This window comes from Bufo bufo, chromosome 2 (genome assembly GCF_905171765.1).
Source record: "Bufo bufo chromosome 2, aBufBuf1.1, whole genome shotgun sequence".
NCBI lineage: Eukaryota > Metazoa > Chordata > Amphibia > Anura > Bufonidae > Bufo > Bufo bufo.
This window is the reverse complement of record NC_053390.1, coordinates 653,038,141-653,060,790: the sequence shown is the minus strand read 5'-3', so window position 1 is coordinate 653,060,790 and position 22,650 is coordinate 653,038,141. Positions and strand designations below refer to the sequence as shown.

The window sequence follows — 22,650 nt, the reverse complement described above, 5'->3', positions numbered from 1 at the left end:
ATATAGTATAGCCAGCCTTCATTCTGACAGTTATAATTTATCCTCTACAAAATTCAATGTGTGTTAGGCTTGATTCACACATGACAGAAAAATTTTTGGGTGACTTTCTGCAGCAAAAAATGCACAAATAAGTATTACATGCAGTTTTTGTTATGGAAAAGCCAGTAGATTTTACCCTCTCTATTGGAAATGGTTAAATTCGCAAGCAAAATCCGCTGTATAAATTGACATGGTGCGGATTACAAATCCACAATACCGCAGCTTTTCTGAAATTCTGAAATCCTCATCCAATTTGGTGGTACTGTAAACCGCTGAAGATTTGCTACACGAAAATCCATAATGGCAAATCTGAAGCTAATCAGACATATGTGACCCCGGCCTTAAAGAGGACCTGTCACCACTCCTGACATGTCTGTTTTAATAGCTTCATGCATTCCCCATGTAATAACAATTCTGGAGCATCTATTCTTATGGCTCTATATTGTGCCATTCCTTTATTATTTCTACTAGAAGTTATGAATGAATTGCTAGCAGTCTGCAGTAAGGGTACTTTCACACTTGCGTTGTTGGATTCCGGCAGGCAGTTCCATCGCCGGAACTGCCTGCCGGATCCGGAAATCCATATGCAAACAGATAGCATTTGTTTCCGGATCCGGCTAACAAATGCATTGAAACACCAGATCCGTCTCTCCGGGGTCATCCAGAAAAACGGATCCGCTATTTATTTTTTTCACATTTTAAAAGGTCTGCACATGTGCAGGAAACCGGATCTGGCATTAATACATTTCAATGGAAATTAATGCCAGATCCGGCATTCTGGTAAGTGTTCCAGAATTTTGGCCGGAGAAAATACCGCAGCATGCTGCAGTATTTTCTACGGCCAAATACTGTAAGAATTACTGAACTGAAGACATCCTGATGCATACTGAACGGAATGCTTTCCATTCAGAATGCATTAGGATAAAACTGAAGCGGTTTTTTTTCGGTTTTGATCCCCTGTGACGAAACTCAATACCGTAAAACTTTAACGCAAGTGTGAAAGTACCCTTAGGGTACAGAGGGGCGGTAACCAATTGGGGGGGTGTACATGTACAGACTTACTCTATCCAGTCAGTGCTGCCATTTTTCGAGGGTGCAGGTACACACACCCTACTTGTTACCTCCCCTCTGTACCCTTACTGCAGACTGCCAGCAATTAAATTATAACTTCTATTAGAAATAATAAAGGAATGGTACCACATAGAACCATAAGAATAGATGCTCCAGAACAGTTATTACATGGGTAATGCATGAAGCTATTAAACAGGCATGTCAGGAGTGGTGAAATGTCCTCTTTAAAGGGACACTGACAGGCCAAAACAGCATATATAGTTAGATATATCACATTACAGGTCTTATACAGTCTTTTAAAAGCATATAAGTATCCCCCCCTGTCCACCTTATAAAGAGCTGCCTCGAAGACGCAGGCTGGTGTGTGTACGCAGGCGCGATCTAACGGCACGGCGGGGCGCAGGCGCAGAAGATTGGGCATGAACGATGCCCGGAGTATTGAATTGCGCAGGCGCAGGATCGGGACTGGGGAGAGTTCTAGCCGCCGCCCAGCGAAGTGAATAATGATGAGCTGGGCGGGGCTTAAGAACGGCAGTTGGGAAGGCTGGCTGGGCGCATTTTCACATGAAACGCCGCCCCTTGGGCAGATTGCTGACAGGAGAAGCAGGTTATAAAACTTTATATTTCGCTCTTTATAAGGTGGACAGGGGGGATACTTATATGCTTTTAAAAGACTGTATAAGACCTGTAATGTGATATATCTAACTATATATGCTGTTTTGGCCTGTCAGTGTCCCTTTAATGTCATAGAGTTTGTAATCTTTCACAGTCTAGCATTTTTACTTGGACATCCATCACTCTATATTGATTTCATATATTATTGGAATTTTTTCCATTTAGTTTAACATCCCTCGACTCTGATTAGATTTTTCATCATTCAATAAAAATAAATTTAATTATGATTGGAGAGTGCATAGTGATTACTACTGTACGTGTGAATCTGGATTGGGAACTTGCTCTAGCACGTCATATTGGACAGAAATGATCTTTTATCCATTGCATGAGAAAGAGGAGTATGGGGAGCAGTCAGTGTGAAGGGAGCTGTCTATGAGAGGATTTGGTTGCAGAACAGTCTGGGTGAAAGCAGAGGCATAAAGATCTATGGGGAGCAGGGTGGTTTGAGGGGGCACCTTGGAGAGCAGTGTGTGGGATTGAGGAGTCATGGAGAGATGGCTGTACGAGAAAAAAGGGATCATTGGGAGAAGTCTGTCTAAGAAAGAGAGTCTTTTGGTCTAATTTGAAGTATCAAGGCTTCTGGTTTCAGGTCTGATTTAAGTTTGGAAAGTTTCTAGTGTCTCTATTCAGGGGTCTGCTTTGTGGTTGGAATTATGTGGGGTCTGTTCTGTAGGCTAAATTCATTTAGGTGTTTAGTTTAACCATTTGAACTAATTTAGTAGCCTGGCCTAGGATCTGATTAATTCATTGCGTTGGTCTGACCATCTGAGGATCATCATTTTGTAGTTATGCCTCTGCTTTCACCTTCATCCATGTCCCCAGGCACTATTATATCTTAAATATAGTATTTGGGGGGAACTGGGCTGCAATGTAGGTACAGTAATAGGGACACATGGTGCAGCCCACACAGTACTGGTGGTAGCACCAAAATGTTACTATTATAGGATGGCGTGGTATGTGTTGATATAGAGGGTCAGCATGGCTGAAGAAGCAAGAGGTCAAAGATATCTGGGCAGCAATCTTTGCGCTTGTCAGAAAATGTTGTCTTATTGGTCTTGGCCAGATGGAGAAAAAAAGGAATTCAGATTAGATTCAGTGAAGGCATGGATGTAATAGTTATGTATTGTGGGGACTCGCTCTGGTAGACAGGATTAGCGGATGCAGGCAACAAGTTCTTTGGATCAAACAGTTCAGTGTTTTATTCACACTTTAGGCAAGTGACAAAACAAGCAGTCATATTCAAACAAAAAGTCACCTTGCAGTGTTGGTGGTAATTCACACCATGCGGCAATACTGCCTCAAAGAGTCCTTGCTGATACCAGCACCAACCTGCTTTCACGCCAAACAGGTAGCAAGCCTTCATCCAGACACAAGGCTCCCAGATCCCAACACAGAGACATGGCTTCTGAGCCCAGCTGCCTATTTAAGGACAGCCAGGTGCTGCCAAAACCCGGACCGGCATTTAAAATCCGGTCCGGTATTTGACTTCACCTGGCTGTAAATCAGCCCAGCAGCACATGCTGGGAGTAAAATACCTGCTTTCCCAGACCAAACCTCTCACTGTGTCACAGTATCCTGTGGCTGATCAGTTCAGAACTCTGTCTAACATGGCGCATGTGCTACATGATAGATCTAAGTTTTACAATACAATACTGACCCTACAGTATAATACAGTATGTTTTTACAGTCAGGTCCATAAATATTGGGACATTGACACAATTCTAAAATTTTTGGCTCTATACACCACCACAATGGATATAAAATGAAACAAACAAGATGTGCTTTAACTGCAGACTGTCAGCTTTAATTTTAGGGTATTTACATCCAAATAAGGTGAACGGTGTAGGAATTACAACAGTTTGCATATGTGCCTCCCACTTGTTAAGGAACCAAAAGTAATGGGACAGAATAATAATCATAAATCAAACTCTCACTTTTTAATACTTGGTTGCAAATCCTCTGCAGTCAATTACAGCCTGAAGTCTGGAACGCATAGACATCACCAGACGCTGGGTTTCATCCCTGGTGATGCTCTGTCAGGCCTCTACTGCAACTGTCTTCAGTTTCTGCTTGTTCTTGGGGCATTTTACCTTCAGTTTTGTCTTTAGCAAGTGAAATGCATGCTCAATCGGATTTAGGTCAGGAGATTGACTTGGCCATTGCATAACATTCCACTTCTTTCTCTTAAAAAACTCTTTGGTTGCTTTTGTAGTATGCTTTGGGTCATTGTCCATCTGCACTGTGAAGCGCCGTCTAATGAGTTCTGAAGCATTTGGCTGAATATGTGTCACGAGGGTATCAAGAGCCACGTCTGACTCCGTTATACCCGGGGTCAGGAAGTCGCAGCGGGTGGCTGCGCGCTCTATATCTAAAGATCACAGTGTTTCTTAGTGATTGTTTTCTGTGTTTGCCTTGCTATCCTTTTTGTCTCTCTCAGGGATCCGTAGCTTCTCCTCCTCAGCTGTTTCTTGTCTGCCACTCCCTACCTCCTTATATTCTCCCCTCACACTTCTCTAGTTGCCAGTTATAGAGCTTCCTGCCTGGACATCTATACTGACCCACTGGAGTGGTTAATCCTGGTTGTCGTTCCTGTGTGCTACCCTCCGGATCCCTGTTTGGCTTATTGTTGTCTCCTGTTGTCGCCCACCTGGGAATATATGTTGAGTCTGTGTTGTCTGTCCTCCCCTTGGTGTTTTCCCTTAGAGTTAGTGGTGCGGACTAGTGTTCCCATTGCCCTGTTCACTACCTAGGGCTCAGCTCAGGGAAAGCCAGGGCTTTAGGCACGTGATCGGCGTACGGGTGAGGAACCCGTCTAGGGATGTCAGGGCAGCCAGGTGTCAGCCGCCAGGTGAGTCAGGGGTCACCATCTTCCCTCTCACTTGGGCAGGGCCTTCCTCGTTCCCTCCCTCTGTGTCACGTATGTGATAGCCACGCCGACCATGATATTATAACTGGCCCTTACTTTTTGAGAAAAAAAAAATATATATATTTATTTAATTTTTTGTTTGTTGTTTTTTTTCTCTCTCTCTACTTAGAATCCAATATGGATCCTATTGATGCCTTGGCAGAACAGCTTCAAAGCCTGTCTTTGGAGGTGGCAGGATTGAAGGCGTCTGTTCTCCAACAACAGCAGCAAATGCAGCAGACCGCACCCCCAGCGGTTGCTATGGGTAACCAGGTTGTCACTGAACCCAAGGTTGCTCTTCCCGACAGATTTTCTGGGGGAAGGGACAAATTTGCGACGTTCCGTGAGGCCTGCAAATTATATTTTAAGTTGCGCCCTTACTCCTCAGGTCATGAAGAACAGCGGGTAGGGATTGTCATTTCCCAGCTTCAGGGGGATCCGCAATCCTGGGCGTTCTCGTTACCCCCTGGTTCTCAGGCTCTTCGGTCAGTGGAGGGATTTTTTGGGGCTTTGGGTCTCATATATGATGACCCTGACCGAGTCGCCCTGGCTGAGTCGAAGTTACGGAGACTCCTACAGGGAGATCGGTCAGCAGAGGAATATTGCTCAGAGTTCCGTAGGTGGGCTACGGATACTCAGTGGAACGACCCGGCTCTCAGGAGTCAGTTCTGCTCTGGGTTATCTGAAAGGGTTAAGGATGCACTGGCGCTGTATGAGACCCCCCTTTCCCTTGATGCTGTTATGTCCCTCTCTATCAGAATAGATAGACGTCTTAGGGAGAGATCGAAAATTCCGGAGCAATTGGTTACCTCTCCCAAGCAACAGTCAGCCTGTACTGACTTAGATGAGCCTATGCAGCTAGGCGGAACTTCTCGTCAGGTCCGTCCTCCCGAGGTTCGCCGTAGGGGGGGGGCTTGTTTTTTCTGTGGGGGGAGGGGTCATTTCATTAATGTCTGTCCCTCCTTTCTCAAAAACAAAAGACCATCGGAAAACTACTAACCCCGGGCTGTGCGGAGGATGTCAGCCGGGGGGTATACGTTTCCTCCATACGAACATCTCAATTTGTGTTACCAGCGGTCATTGTTTTTGGTGTTAAGACGGAGTCTATTTCTGTTTTTCTAGACAGTGGAGCAGGGGTAAACTTGATTGATGCCCATTTTGCCCGCACTATGGGTTTGTCTCTCTGTACGCTGCAGAGACCTATTCCCGTATTCGCTATAGATTCTGCTCCTCTGTCTCAGAGAAACCTCACCCACATTGTTCGTAATTTACACCTTCGGGTAGGGGACCACCATAATGAGTGTCTTTCATGTTACGTTCTGGAGGGCCTTCCCTCTCCGGTGGTATTGGGTCTTCCCTGGTTGGTAGCGCACAATCCAGTGGTGGATTGGCAGGCCAGGGAGATATTGGAGTGGAGTGAGCATTGCAGAGAGAATTGCTTAAATAACAATTGCTTAATCGCCTCCATAGCTTCCCTACCTACATTTATTTCGGACTTTGAGGACGTTTTTTCTGAAAAGGGTTGTCAGAAACTACCACCTCATCGTCCTTATGATTGCACGGTTAACCTGATTCCCGGGGCAAAATTACCCAAGTCCAGGTTGTATAATCTTTCGGGTCCCGAGAGACAAGCCATGAAAGATTATATCTCCGAGAGTCTGGCTAAGGGACACATCAGACCCTCTTCTTCACCCGTGGCTGCAGGGTTTTTCTTTGTTAAAAAGAAAGTTGGGGGCCTGCGTCCTTGCTTAAATTTCCGTGAGTTAAACCAGATAACCATCCGTGACCCATACCCTCTTCCTCTCATTCCTGACCTTTTTAATCAGATTGCGGGTGCTAAGTGGTTCTCCAAACTTGATCTTAGGGGGGCCTACAATCTGATTCGTATCAGGGAAGGGGATGAGTGGAAGACAGCTTTTAACACCCCTGAGGGGCATTATGAAAATCTAGTTATGCCTTTCGGTCTGACCAATGCCCCTGCTGTCTTCCAACATTTTGTTAATGATATTTTTAGTCATCTCATTGGCAGGTTTGTAGTCATATACCTAGATGATATCTTAATTTATTCGGCTGATCTGAAAACACATGAGGTGCATGTCAGGCAAGTACTGCAGGTCCTACGGACGAATAAATTATATGCGAAAATTGAAAAATGTGTCTTCGCTGTTCAGGAATTACAGTTCCTGGGATATCTATTATCTGCTTCAGGTTTCCGCATGGATCCTGGGAAGGTCCAGGCAATTTTAGATTGGGATCTTCCTGAGAACCTTAAAGCCCTACAACGGTTTTTGGGTTTCTCTAATTTCTATAGAAAGTTCATTAAAAATTATTCAGTGATCGTTAAACCCCTTACCGACATGACTAGGAAGGGGACGGATTTTTCCAAATGGTCTGACGCCGCTAAAGATGCATTTTCCTCTCTAAAGGAGAGGTTTACCTCGGCACCTGTTCTAATTCAACCTGATGTCTCCCAGCCTTTTATTGTCGAGGTAGATGCGTCAGAGGTGGGAGTGGGAGCTGTATTGTCTCAGGGTCCGTCTCCTGGCAAATGGCGTCCTTGCGCTTTCTTTTCCAAAAAATTATCTTCTGCGGAGAAGAATTATGATATTGGAAATAGGGAACTGTTGGCGATTAAACTGGCGCTTGAAGAGTGGCGTCACTTCTTAGAGGGAGCAATCCACCCCGTCACGGTGATTACGGATCACAAGAACCTTCTGTACCTAGAATCGGCTAAGCGTCTCACCCCTAGACAAGCTAGGTGGTCGCTATTCTTTACCAGATTTAACTTTGTAATCACCTATCGTCCTGGGGCAAAAAATACCAAGGCAGACGCATTATCTCGTAGTTTCCCTGGAGGGGGTAATGTTTGTGATCCGGTACCTATTTTACAAAGAGGAGTGGTTGTCTCTGCTGTACACTCTGTTCTAGAGGGAAAGGTGTTAGAGGCTCAGGGGGACGCCCCGGCCTCTTGCGCCTCAGAGAAATTGTTTGTCCCGTTAAACCTGCGTCTTGAATTATTAAAAGAACATCATAATTCGGCACTTGCTGGACACCTAGGTAGTAAAGTAACCTTGGAGCTTTTATCTCGTCGTTTTTGGTGGCCAAGGTTGCGTCAGGATGTAATGGATTTCGTGTCTACTTGTTCTACTTGTGCACGCGCGAAAGTCTCTCATACACGTCCAGCAGGGTCTTTATTGCCACTTTTCATCCCCAATAGGCCATGGACACATCTGTCAATGGATTTCATCACTGACTTACCGTTGTCGGCGGGTAAAACAGTTATCTTGGTAGTAGTAGACAGGTTTAGCAAAATGGTACACTTTATTGCGCTACCCGCACTTCCTAATGCTAAAACTCTCGCTCAGGTGTTTATCAGTGAAATCGTGAAGCTTCACGGGGTCCCTTCCGATGTGGTTTCGGATCGGGGAACCCAGTTTATTTCTAAGTTTTGGAAAGCTTTTTGTTCCCGTTTGGGGGTTCACTTGTCCTTTTCCTCAGCTTTCCATCCTCAGTCGAATGGACAGACTGAGCGTACCAACCAAAACCTAGAAACATATTTAAGGTGTTTTGTGTCTGAAAACCAAGAGTTGTGGTCATCATATTTACCGTTAGCTGAGTTTGCCATAAATAATCATTATCAGGAGTCCACTGGCAAGTCACCATTCCTTGGTGCATACGGTTTTCATCCCCAATTTTGTACTTTCAAAGAGGGGGGGTCTTCTGGGGTTCCCGAAGAGGAAAGGTTTTCTTCATCTCTTTCATCGGTATGGCAGAAGGTGCAAGTTAACTTGAAAAAGATGAGTGGTAAATATAAATGCATGGCCGATAAGAAACGGTCGCCAGGTCCGGACCTAGGAGTGAATGACTATGTGTGGTTGTCTACTAGGAATATTAAGTTGAAGGTTCCTTCTTGGAAACTGGGTCCTAGGTTCATTGGTCCCTATAAAATAGTAGCCGTCATTAACCCTGTGGCTTTTCGCCTGGAGCTACCTCAGACTTTTAAGATCCATAACGTCTTCCATAAATCGTTACTCAAGAAGTATGTTCCACCTCTAGAACCATCGCCGCTGCCACCTCCTCCTGTTATTGTGGATGGTAATCTGGAGTTTCAAATAGCCAGAATTGTTGATTCTCGTCGGGTCCGCCGCTCTCTTCAGTATCTGGTGCATTGGAGGGGTTACGGTCCCGAGGAAAGAATGTGGGTTCCAGCGTCAGAGGTAAACGCCAACAGGTTAATTCAGACTTTCCATGCCTCTCAGCCGGAGAGACCTGGTCCTGAGTGTCCGGAGGCCCCTCGTGAAAGGGGGGGTACTGTCACGAGGGTATCAAGAGCCACGTCTGACTCCGTTATACCCGGGGTCAGGAAGTCGCAGCGGGTGGCTGCGCGCTCTATATCTAAAGATCACGGTGTTTCTTAGTGATTGTTTTCTGTGTTTGCCTTGCTATCCTTTTTGTCTCAGGGATCCGTAGCTTCTCCTCCTCAGCTGTTTCTTGTCTGCCACTCCCTACCTCCTTATATTCTCCCCTCACACTTCTCTAGTTGCCAGTTATAGAGCTTCCTGCCTGGACATCTATACTGACCCACTGGAGTGGTTAATCCTGGTTGTCGTTCCTGTGTGCTACCCTCCGGATCCCTGTTTGGCTTATTGTTGTCTCCTGTTGTCGCCCACCTGGGAATATATGTTGAGTCTGTGTTGTCTGTCCTCCCCTTGGTGTTTTCCCTTAGAGTTAGTGGTGCGGACTAGAGTTCCCATCGCCCTGTTCACTACCTAGGGCTCAGCTCAGGGAAAGCCAGGGCTTTAGGCACGTGATCGGCGTACGGGTGAGGAACCCGTCTAGGGACGTCAGGGCAGCCAGGTGCCAGCCGCCAGGTGAGTCAGGGGTCACCATCTTCCCTCTCACTTGGGCAGGGCCTTCCTCGTTCCCTCCCTCTGTATCACGTATGTGATAGCCACGCCGACCGTGATAATATGAGCAGATAATATTGCCCGAAACCCTTCAGAATTCATCCTGCTGCTTTTGTCAGCACTCACATCATCAATAAATACAAGAGAACCAGTTCCATTGGCAGCCATACATGCCCACGCCATGACACTACCACCACGATGCTTCACTGATGAGGTGGCATGCTTAGGATCATGAGCAGTTCCTTTCCTTCTCCATACTCTTCTCTTCCCATCACTGTGCTACAAGTTGATCTTGGTCTCATCTGTCCATAGGATGTTGTTCCAGAACTGTAAAGGCTTTTTTAGGTGTCGTTTGACAAATTCTAATCTGGCCTTCCTATTTTTGAGGCTCACCAATGGTTTACATCTTGTGGTGAACCCTCTGTATTCGCTCTGGTGAAGTCTTCTCTTGATTGTTGACTTTGACACACATACACCTACCTCCTGGAGAGTGTTCTTGACCTAGCCAACTGTTGTGAAGGGTGTTTTCTTCACCAGGGAAATAATTCTTTGGTCATCCACCACAGTTGTTTTCTGTGGTCCTCCAGGTCTTTTGGTGTTGCTGAGCTCACCGGTGCGTTCCTTCTTTTTAAGAATGTTCCAAACTGTTGTTTTGGCCACGCCTAATGTTTTTGCTATCTCTCTGATGGGTTTGTTTTGTTTTTTCAGACTAATGATGGCTTGCTTCACTGATAGTGACAGCTCTTTGGATCTCATCTTGAGAGTTGACAGCAACAGATTCCAAATACAAATAGCACACTTGAAATGAACTCTGGACCTTTTTATCTGCTCATTGTAATTGGGATAATGAGGGAATAACACACACCTGGCCATTGAACAGCTGAGAAGCCAATTGTCCCATTACTTTTGGTTCCTTAACAAGTGGATGGCACATATGCAAACTGTTGTAATTTCTACACCGTTCACCTGATTTGGATGTAAATACCCTCAAATTAAAGCTGACAGTCTGCAGTTAAAGCACATCATCTTCGTTTCATTTCAAATCCATTGTGGTGGTGTATAGAGCCAAAAATGTTTAAATTGTTTTGATGTCCCAATATTTATGGACCTGACTGTATAATGGATGCATGAAACAGGAATGTGAATACTGTATATTTTCTATAGAAAAAAAACTGATCCCATGAGAAGAAATCATGAAAACCATCCCAATGGAAAGCTTTGGAAAAAGTTGATCTGTCGGTGTTTGGAATATAGTGCATGACACTCAGGGTGACCAATAGCACAAAAATGTGTTAAACACTAAACAGCTGTTATTAGAGGCAAGTTCAGTCAGATACATCTTTCTGTAAATTATATTAGTAAAATAGCAACTATGCATATAGTATAAAAATACATGTTTAAAGCGGTTGTCTCATCTTGCTGTTACAAACTCAGAAACAGCATAGATTGCTGTGCTAAGCTGTCTCCATAGCTCTCATGCACTGCTATGGGAACTACTGAAACAGCGGAGTGCCGGACAACTCTGCTGTTTCACGACTACCTGTTGGTCCGGGCATAGTCCCTTTTCAGCTTAGTAACAGCGAGATGAGACAATCCTTTTAATGCTGCCAACATCGGAATAATCTATAGAATAAATACAACACAGTATTTATATTATGCAGTATTATAGGGGGTCATTTATTATTACATATACACCAATTTTTGGAGTATATCTGTTGCAGATTCGGTCGCAAAGGGGATTTGCAGCCAAATCGGCAACTTTTTCCTGCTCGCACCAGGTCTAAAAAAGAGGGCAGGCCAACTCACTTATCATGTTTTATGCCTGTTTCAAGTGCAGAAAATTATCTAAATCTACGACAGCAAGGGAGCTGTAGTATATTTAGGCTGGCTATAAGTTATGTAGAGGCCGGCACCCCAAATGACCCCAATATTGTTTAAAAAAATAAAAACAATATACCTTTTCTAGATCCACCCAAAAATGTAATCAAACTACAATTCTTCCTGCAAAACAAGCAACCCAGTTTTAATGTATACTTGGAAATTTAAAAAGTTACTGCTCTCAGAATGTGGCGACACACAACTGACATTTTTTCTTCAATAAAGCAAACTTTTGTTGTGCACAAGTATTAAAATGTGACTTGTTTTGAATGTCCTTGGTCTTTCTGTTGTTTCTCAATGACATGTTCTCTGTTATTGTATTCATGAAGAGACGACATGGAGCAACACTATTTATTTTGTCACCGAGTGTCAGATTTGGCTTGATAGTACGTTACATTTTAGCAATTCAGCTGCAATATTGACATATTTATGTCACCAAAGTCGAGTATTTCAGGCAACCAGAGAGTCAACAGCAGAGAAAGGCATTTTTTAAGGTTTGTTTTATGTCTAAAACCTAGTTGTTGGAGTCAGGGAAGAGATACACAGGTTCCCACTTCCCCCTTATTTTTCCCAGTTGTCTCATCTAGGAGCCAACCGGGATAAATATGATAGAGCTGTAAACTGGATTTACTGGATGCACCAAGAGAAGTATATAAACTTTTGTCAAATAAACTGTAAACACCAATTTATCTGAAAATGTCACAATCTAATCTATGATAACTATAATAGTAGCTAAAAACAAACACAAAAATAATGTTGGCTAATAATAATAAAGTATCAAATGAATAATAGTATAAACTTCTAAAGCCATGCATGTAATGCTGAAATCTCCACACCACTGCTCGAATTAAAACATAAAAGGAGCCATTAGCGCTTCAGCAGAGAATACAGGCTTCAATTATCTAATCCCTTCTTTAAAACTGATGAACATTTAATTGACTTTAACAAAGATGAAGAAAAAAAATGGCTTTACAATGATTAAAATGCCACTGATAAAACGTTCTCTAGCAAAACCTTTCCGTAAGATTTCTTGGGACCTCATAGAAATAAATCCAAGTAAAGAGGGATTTGCGTCAATGAAAAAAATGCAGTCAGTTATCCCAAGGAAATGGGCAACTAATGACTCTTCTAATTTAATAATTATGGTAAAAAGCATTCTGAATAAAAGAAATAACTTTGTCATTTAATAAGTAAGAAAATTGTACAGATTGGGAGAGAGGTTAGCATCGGTGACATGCTTTACAAAAACATCCAGACAAAAAGCAGAATAATTAATGTGATTGATTATGTGATTCTTGTTAAATACAGTTTCTAAATAGGCAATGGTGACATATTTAAAGGACCCTCAGCTCTCATCAAAAGATATAGGTTTCATAAGCAAAGAAAACTGTCTAGAAAAACTGATACACTGTGTTATGCCTAGTGCAGGGTCTAAGGGAGCGGGGTATAATTTTGGGACTGTTTTATTAGTGAAATATGAGTCCACTTGTCATGCATCACTATCCAATTTTTTTACTATGCATAACATAGTGTTGTGCATGGACATCATACAGCAATTCCCTACTACTGAAATCAGTAAAATACAAGGCAGTAGTGAAGATTATTATTCTACTCCCGAAAACCATCAGCTGGTGGTTAATATCAATGTCCTGTACTACAACAGTCTTATCCCATGCTAGTTCTGGTGATAGCTTACAAATGCTATCTCTCTGAGACCTCATATTACTTTTACAGGAATTTTATTTAAAAAGAAATTGATTCTGATAACAGAAATGTATCAGTATATCCTAATATAATTTTTTTTAAATGACCCATTTAATTCCTAAATGTGAAACAATCTAGATGCCCTTTGATAGTGTCACATGGCTAGTTTTGACCTACATGACTTATTTGGTACTATATTTTTTCATTGGAAGATGTACTTCCAAAGAAGGGTGGCCTCTTTAACTTTAGCTCCAAATGTTGCTGCACAAGATCATATCCAACTGATATAAATAATACCTAAAATCAGACAGGGCCAGTACTCCATGGGGAAAGAAGGAAAGAGAAAAAGAAAGAAAGAAAAGAAAGAAAGAGAAAGAAAGAGTTTTTCTAACTTCCGTGTAAATTTGTATCTGCAGACAAATAATTGCATTTGAGTGATAAAAGCAAAGGTCATGTGTACACATGTATATAATCAGAAATTTTCAAATATTAGCAATGAATTAAATCTACTCACTTTCCTGATTTAGCTGTGGCTACTCTCCCTTCAGATTATCTACTCATAGGGAAAACAAACACAATTTCATTTCTTTTAAACTATTTGCGCACAGCATTGAATATTCCTAAACCTAACACATTTATGATACCTCGGAATTGATGACCGGAACAGAAGGGGGTCTGAAAATAATTATTCTAGATAAACCATTGAATTGAGGGATACGATAAAACTGTGTTTAAAGATCTTTCTGTGTTAGATATAATTAAAAGAGTTGCACTGAGAATGAATATAAATACACTGCTCAAAAAAATAAAGGGAACACTTAAACAACACAATGTAACTCCAAGTCAATCACACTTCTGTGAAATAAAACTGTCCACTTAGGAAGCAACACTGAGTGACAATCAATTTCACATGCTGTTGTGCAAATGGGATAGACAACAGGTGGAAATTATAGGCAATAAGCAAGACACCCCCAATAAAGGAGTGGTTCTGCAGGTGGTAAACACAGACCACTTCTCAGTTCCTATGCTTCCTGGCTGATGTTTTGGTCACTTTTGAATGCTGGCGGTGCTTTCACTCTAGTGGTAGCATGAGACGGAGTCTACAACCCACACAAGTGGCTCAGGTAGTGCAGCTTATCCAGGATGGCACATCAATGCGAGCTGTGGCAAGAAGGTTTGCTGTGTCTGTCAGCGTAGTGTCCAGAGCATGGAGGCACTACCAGGAGACAGGCCAGTACATCAGGAGACGTGGAGGAGGCCGTAGGAGGGCAACAACCCAGCAGCAGGACCGCTACCTCCGCCTTTGTGCAAGGAGGAACAGCAGGAGCACTGCCAGAGCCCTGCAAAATGACCTCCAGCAGGCCACAAATGGGCATGTGTCTGCTCAAACGGTCAGAAAAAGACTCCATGAGGGTGATATGAGGGCCCGACGTCCACAGGTGGGGGTTGTGCTTACAGCCCAACACCGTGCAGGACGTTTGGCATTTGCCAGAGAACACCAAGATTGGCAAATTCGCCACTGGCGCCCTGTGCTCTTCACAGATGAAAGCAGGTTCACACTGACCACATGTGACAGATGTGACAGAGTCTGGAGACGCTGTGGAGAACGTTCTGCTGCCTGCAACATCCTCCAGCATGACCGGTTTGGCATTGGGTCAGTATTGGTGTGGGGTGGCATTTCTTTGGAGGGCCGCACAGCCCTCCATGTGCTCGCCAGAGGTAGCCTGACTGCCATTAGGTACCGAGATGAGATCCTCAGACCCCTTGTGAGACCATATGCTGGTGCGGTTGGCCCTGGGTTCCTCCTAATGCAAGACAATGCTAGACCTCATGTGGCTGGAGTGTGTCAGCAGTTCCTGCAAGACGAAGGCATTGATGCTATGGACTGGCCCGCCAGTTCCCCAGACCTGAATTCAATTGAGCACATCTGGGACATCATGTCTCGCTCTATCCACCAACGTCACGTTGCACCACAGACTGTCCAGGAGTTGGCAGATGCTTTAGTCCAGGTCTGGGAGGAGATCCCTCAGGAGACCGTCCGCCACCTCATCAGGAGCATGCACAGGCGTTGTAGGGAGGTCATACAGGCACGTGGAGGCCGCACACACTACTGAGCCTCATTTTGACTTGTTTTAAGGACATTACATCAAAGTTGGATCAGCCTGTAGTGTGTTTTTCCACTTTAATTTTGAGTGTGACTCCAAATCCAGACCTCCATGGGTTAAAAAATGTGATTTCCATTTTTTTATTTTTGTGTGATTTTGTTGTCAGCACATTTAACTATGTAAAGAACAAAGTATTTCAGAAAAATATTTAATTAATTCAGATCTAGGATGTGTTATTTTTGTGTTCCCTTTATTTTTTTGAGCAGTGTATAATATAACATAGGGAAGATTCCCACTTGATTGCTCCTTCAATATACTATAGACTTATGAGTAACCATGTCTTCTTGGTCACATATTTGTTGGGATACTGTGTAATACTTAAATAGGTATTCTAAGTTTAACAAAATACAGAAAACCACCAACATGCATCTGAATGCTTACCAGAAGCAGTATTACTACCCAGGGATGTAGCTAGATGCTCATGGGTCCTGGTGCAAGAGTTCAGCTTGGGCCCCACTTCCATCAGTGTTTTGTGGCCAGGGGCAGGAAAGCAAATAGCCTTTGTACTGCCTGGGGCAAAAATTGAAATGCCACCCCCATGCCAAATTCTTGACCTAACTCCTTCCCTCCAGCCAAAGGTGTAACTTGACCTGCATACACTTTCTATAATACTGGTATATTTGGGCCCCATCAGGTTCCTGGGACAGGTAGCGACTGCTACATCTGCTTAGCTGCGCCCTTGTTACCACTGTAGCTCACAAGCTCGCTTTTTTCACTTGCATTATCTTGCTCAGTTCTGTTCAGCTCAGTTGTTGCCAGGGCTAGCTGTAGTTGGCATTAGTAATGTAATGGACTACAGTTCTGATGGTTTCTCTCCCCTCTCACAGACATTGCCTGTATTCAGTGGCATGCCTGGGGGGGTGGGGGGTGCAGACAGTCACATTGGAACTGTGGTGTGTGGCAGTTAGGAGTGGTGCAGACAGTCACGTTGGCACTATGGTGTGTGGCAGTTAGGAGTGGTTCAGACAGTCACAGTGGCGCTGTGGTGTGTGGCTGTTAGGAGTGGTTCAGACAGTCACAGTGGCGCTGTGGTGTGTGGCAGTTAGGAGTGGTGCAGACAGTCACAGTGGCGCTGTGGTGTGTGGCAGTTAGGAGTGGTGCAGACAGTCACAGTGGCACTGTGGTGTGTGGCAGTTAGGAGTGGTGCAGACAGTGGCACTGTGGTGTGTGGCAGTTAGGAGTGGTGCAGACAGTGGCACTGTGGTGTGTGGCAGTTAGGAGTTGTGCAGACAGTGGCACTATGGTGTGTGGCAGTTAGGAGTGGTGCAGACAGTCACAGTGGCGCTGTGGTGTGTGGCAGTTAGGAGTGGTGCAGACAGTCACAGTGGTACTGTGGTGTGTGGCAGTTAGGAGTGGTTCAGACAGTCACAGTGGCGCTGTGGTGTGTGGCAGTTAGGAGTGGTGCAGACAGTCACAGTGGCGCTGTGGTGTGTGGCAGTTAGGAGTGGTGCAGACAGTCACAGTGGCGCTGTGGTGTGTGGCAGTTAGGAGTGGTGCAGACAGTGGCACTGTGGTGTGTGGCAGTTAGGAGTGGTTCAGACAGTCACAGTGGTACTGTGGTGTGTGGCAGTTAGGAGTGGTTCAGACAGTCACAGTGGCGCTGTGGTGTGTGGCAGTTAGGAGTGGTGCAGACAGTCACAGTGGCACTGTGGTGTGTGGCAGTTAGGAGTGGTGCAGACAGTGGCACTGTGGTGTGTGGCAGTTAGGAGTGGTGCAGACAGTGGCACTGTGGTGTGTGGCAGTTAGGAGTGGTGCAGACAGTGGCACTGTGGTGTGTGGCAGTTAGGAGTGGTGCAAACAGTCACAGTGGCGCTGTGGTGTGTGGCAGTTAGGAGTGGTTCAGACAGTCACAGTGGCGCTGTGGTGTGTGGCAGTTAGGAGTGGTGCAGACAGTGGCACTGTGGTGTGTGGCAGTTAGGAGTGGTGCAGACAGTGGCACTGTGGTGTGTGGCAGTTAGGAGTGGTGCAGACAGTGGCACCGTGGTGTGTGTCAGTTAGGAGTGGTGCAGACAGTGGCACTGTGGTGTGTGTCAGTTAGGAGTGGTTCAGACAGTCACAGTGGCGCTGTGGTGTGTGGCAATTAGGAGTGGTGCAGACAGTCACAGTATGTTTCTTATGGTTTTGGCGGGGGGAAGGGGGTGCCAGAGAAAATACCCGCCCCGGGTGCCAAATACCCTAGTCACGCCACTGCCTGTATTTACTGCTGCCTGTGTGCTGTAATATTATGGGATATAAGGTATCGTTATAATTACTACCCAGCTTTACACAGAGCACGGATCTGTTACTGAGACACTGTTCTGCTTTTCTGATACTGACATTGCATGAGCTGCTACCCAGCATGAGAAACTCTCCACAGTGACAGTAAGGGTCCATTCACACGCCCTCAAGTGTTTTGCGGTCTGCAAATTGCGGATCTGCAAAACACGGACACCGGCCATGCGCGTCCGGCACTATGATAGAAATGCCTATTCTTGTCCGTGGCTGCGGACAAGAATAGGACATTCCTTATGTTTTTTTGCGGGGCCGCAGAACGGAAGTTCGGATGCGGACAGCACATGATGTGCTGTCCACATCTTCCGCGGCTGCATTGAAATGGATGGGTCCGCACCTGTTCCGCAAAATTGCGGAACGGATGCGGACCCATTCATGCAGATGTGTCAATGGATCCTAAGGGAGAGAGCCAGGGAGCATTTAAGATAGCAGGGAGAGAAGAGATTTATAATATGTCATGTACTTAGGGTCCATTCACACGTCCGTAGTGCATTGCGGAACCGCAAATTGCGGATCCGCAATACACCCGGCTGGCACCCCCTTAGAAATGCCTATTCTTGTCCGCAATTGCATGTTCACTGTGTGCTGTCCGCATCCATTCCATCCCCATAGAGAATAAATGTGTCCGCACCCGTTCCGCAACTTGCAAAACGGGTGCGGACCTATTATTAAGGACGTGTGAATGGAGCCTAATGGGAGGGGATGTTCAGAGTGCAGGATGTCACACAAGTAGAAGATAAACACCAGGAGCATAGTCATGTGTCTACATATGTGTATTTCAGCTTCTGAAAAATTATACTGCACACAAAGACAAAGGAGAAGATTTAACAAAACTGGTGCAAAGGAAAACTGGCTTAATTGCCAATAGCAACCAATCAGATTGATCCTTTTGTTTCCCAGAGGAGCTCTAAAAAATGAAAGGTGGAATTTGATTGGTTGCTATGGGCAAATAAGTTTTGATGAATCTCACCCAAAATGATTATATATCAGAAAATCCCTTTGAATTTTAAAAATATGTATGCAATTATTTTATTTATTATAAAGCAGGACTGAGCAACATGTAACCACTCCACAATTATATTACAACATACAATATTAGATATAATCAAGCATCTGATCATAGGATAAGTCTTAAAGCTCTTAGCTCCTAGCACAGTCACTGAAATGTTGAATTGAGAAATGTGGCGTACAGAAGGTTCATATTCTGTGGAAAAGAAATAATAGCGTACATAGCTAGTCACCAGCATGGTAATAATAATGTCTACTTCTGTTAAAGGGGTTGTCATCACCCCTGCGGCATCCCTGATATGAGCATCGAAACATTTCATTACACTGCTAGGCGGAGGTGACGTCACCAGCTCTGATGGGCGGGCTTTAGTGCTGCCCTAGCCGTTTTACAGCCCATTATTGCCGATGATGTCACTGGGCTCACTGCTAGGCAGAAGCCTCCGCCTAGCTTTCCCCATGGAGAGCCTAGCACAGCATCACATCTCCCAAAAAATGCCTTTGCCCTGCACAATTCAACGAAGGGCAAAGGAGAGCATCGGAGCATGAAATGCTCTGATGCCCATATCAGGGAGGCTGCCTGGGTGAAAACAGGGATACGTCTGAGTTTAGCTCTGAACCTGGACAACCCCTTTAAGGCTTTTAAAGGCAGTATTCCTATATTATACATTACAGGGTTTGCCATAAATGTCTGAAGAGGATCACTCCTATCTGCAGAATGCGGGTCCGCTGACCCTGTCCCACCCGTCAATGCAACAGCTAGCAGCCACATCCAGACAAATGACGAATTAGTAGTTGGCAACCTGAATGTGCCAACTGGCACCTGCCTCATTAGTTGTGGTGGGGGTCAGAGGGAAACCCCATTTTGGAAATAGGGTTGGTACCTGCATCTATTGGACATATATGGCATTTCCTGTGGATACAACATAAATGTCTAAGATGGGGATTTCATTGAATGGTTATTGAGCAATATACCAGAAATCAATGTGGCCCAGTTTAGGTGAAACATTTCACCCAAAAAATTGATACTATAACGCATTGTTTTTAAAGGTCTATCCTTAGGTATTTATTTAGGATTTTTTTAAACACAGATATTAGCGGACATATACTGTACTCACCGAACATATTGAAGATGTGATCCATTTATAGTGTCAGAGTCAATCCGTTCACTAAGGGAAATAAAAGAACGTAAAGTTACTAGGAAATGCATAAAATACCAGTAAGACATTACTAAACTGAAATCACAAGTATGGGAAATGTAAAGTTAATAGTATATGTCAAGGAATGGCCAACCTGCGCATCTCCAGCTGTTGTAAAACTACAACTCCCACCATGCCCTGCTGTAGGCTGATAGCTGTAGTCAGTCTGGGCATGCTGGGAGTTGTAGTTTTGCAACAGCTGGAGAGCCTCAGGTTGGCCATCCCAGGTATATGTATAAGGGTAAGGCCCTGATTTGATTTGCTCAAAAGTTCATCTCACCTCAGGGATAATGAAAAGGGTTGTCTCATCTAAGACATTGGTGGAATATCGCTAGGATACTATCTATACTATCTACTAGATATATTTCAGCCATCATTTATACCAGAAAACTGGTGTAAATGATGATAAATGTGTCAGGGCTGATGAAACCACCCACATTTTCTCAAATAAGGCCAGTGTATCAACTTCTCTAGGCGAGAACATTTAAAAAAATAAATCAAGTACTTAACATATATTTATTCATGTAGTGTTCACACAAACATGGGAAGAACATACAAACTCCATGCACATGTTGCTTTTAGTCAGATTCAAACCCAGAACCACAGCACTGCACGGCAACAGTGCTATCCACTGAACTACCATGGTGCCCACATTGTGGTACTAGGTAGGGGTTCTGTTCAGCTGCTGAGCTGTTCTCACAATGCTGGTCCTGTGCTTTATTCCAATGAATTTTAGAGCAGGAACTGGGTTTAATGAGATCAGTTGGAAGAGTCAAGTGGACTTACATAATATGTTCAAATAGTGTTCATTTTGGACTGTATTTTTTTTAATTAAGGCGTAAATGTATAGTACTCTTCAAAGTACTATATGCAGTAGATGATGGAGAGAGCAGAGCAGGCATACTCCTATGGCGTCACCTCCTCCACAATTCCATACCCTGGTCCTGTCCAACTCACAATCATAATCTTAGTCCTCTCCCTCCCTGCCACTTTTATCAGACTGCAATACATCATCATGGGCTCCTTGGCCCCCTGAACGACTCCGTCCTCTGTATTTGCCCTGAGTGTTATTGTCACTATGGCTACTAGTGCCACTACCACCAACACCATCGCTACAAGTTAATATACAGGAGCCAAACTGTGAAAGATACACTGCCATAAGTACCATATACTAACAATTCCATGTATCATACCAGTAATAAAAGTGTACACAAGTTAGCCCAAGATTGCAAGAAAGGTGCCCATGGCCAACAGTGAACACTATAAACCTACATAAAAAGTTCACACCATAGAATCAACAACAAAAATAATCTTTATTAAATGATATAACTACCACATAATATAAAAAATGAGTATGCAGGAAGAAAGGCAGTATCACTGGGGAGGAAATGCCAGAGAAATATATTACAATATTAATAACATGTTTCTTATTAACATAACATACACTAAAATAGTAAGAGTAAAAACCCTAATACAAATAATATATATCAGTTGAGTACGGTATGTGCTAAATACAGCTGAGCAAAACGAATCTAAATGTACAAATCCCCAGCCACTCAATGAGTGCACACTTTTTCTAAGGGTGGTGTCACCAGGACAATATATTCAGGCGGGCTTATTATTGGGCTTTAAAGTAAATGTGTCATCAGATAATGACTTATTGTTTAAATCACGTTTTTATGTTTAATATATTTTTAAAGAATTTTCGGGGATGTTATTTTTAATTCTCCATGTCAATATCTGTATTTAAACAAAAACCATAAAATCCAGCAGTTTTCACACTGACCACTAAGCCTAATAATAGGTGTCACTTCTTGGTCTGTACAGATCACTTTACTGCAGTTCTCTGCTTATCTACAACACAGAGGTGATATCATTACAAGCAGGATTAGAATGATCCACCATTCACAATAGGTGATTGTCAAAGCTTATCTATTCTTTCCTTGTGCAATGACCTCTACACAGGTCACAGAGCATGCCCAGAAAACTCTCCTATATAAGTCAATAGGGTCCCCTCCTGTCCATTGTGTCTATGGCCCATGGGGCTGGTGTAAAGCAATTGTCTTTAAAGGGTTTCTGTCACCAGAATTAACCCTATTAAACTGGCTGACATTAGCGATGTGCTAATGTCAGCAGACCCTAACTCTCCTAATCTTATGCTTATGGATGCCCCGTTACTGCACAATTTGATGATATGCTAATTAGCCTCTAGGAGCAGGAGAGCATTGCTCCTGCTCCTAGAGGCTCTGTTTGCCCACCTCAAGTCACACCCATCCTTGATTGACAGGGCCAGCATTAGTCTTCTCCTGCCAGCCCTGTGCGCTGGATAAATCTCGGGCCTGCGCAGTACCAGCACACAGGATTGGCAGGAGGAGATGAACGCTGCCTGGCCCTGTCAATCAAGGACGGCAGGGCGTGACTTGAGGTGGGTGAACGGAGCCTCTAGAAGCAGGAGCAACGCCCTCCCCCCTCCTAGAGGCTAATTAGCATATCATTAAAATTGTGCAGTAAAGGGGGCATCCATAAGCATAAGATTAGGAGACTTAGGGTCTGCTGACATTAGCACATCGCTAAGTTTAATAGGGTTAATTCTGGTGGCAAAAACCCTTTAATGCATTGTAAATGCTGTTAAGAACCGCTCAGGCAAGATGACAGCCTCCGTAATAATGTTCAGTAAGTAGAATAAAAAATGTGCAATCAGAAAATAAAAAGAGATTAGAAAAAAGCATATGTGTTACTATCTGATTTTAACTGCCAGATAAAATTTTGGGTGACACATTTCCTTTAAGGCCTCTTTCACACGGGCGTTGCGGGAAAAGGTGCGGGTGCGT

At 44.0% G+C, this 22,650-nt stretch overlaps 1 protein-coding gene across 1 annotated transcript in view; it reads right to left on the bottom strand.

The window, feature by feature from the left end:
* The window catches only part of FHIP1A (FHF complex subunit HOOK interacting protein 1A), a 327,619-nt gene that overhangs the window by 192,521 nt on the left and 112,448 nt on the right, over positions 1 to 22,650 (bottom strand). Inside the window, exon 2 of the mRNA XM_040418540.1 lies at positions 19,739 to 19,789. The gene's annotated coding sequence lies outside the window, so the exon portion shown is untranslated. The remainder of the gene's footprint in view (positions 1 to 19,738; positions 19,790 to 22,650) is intronic.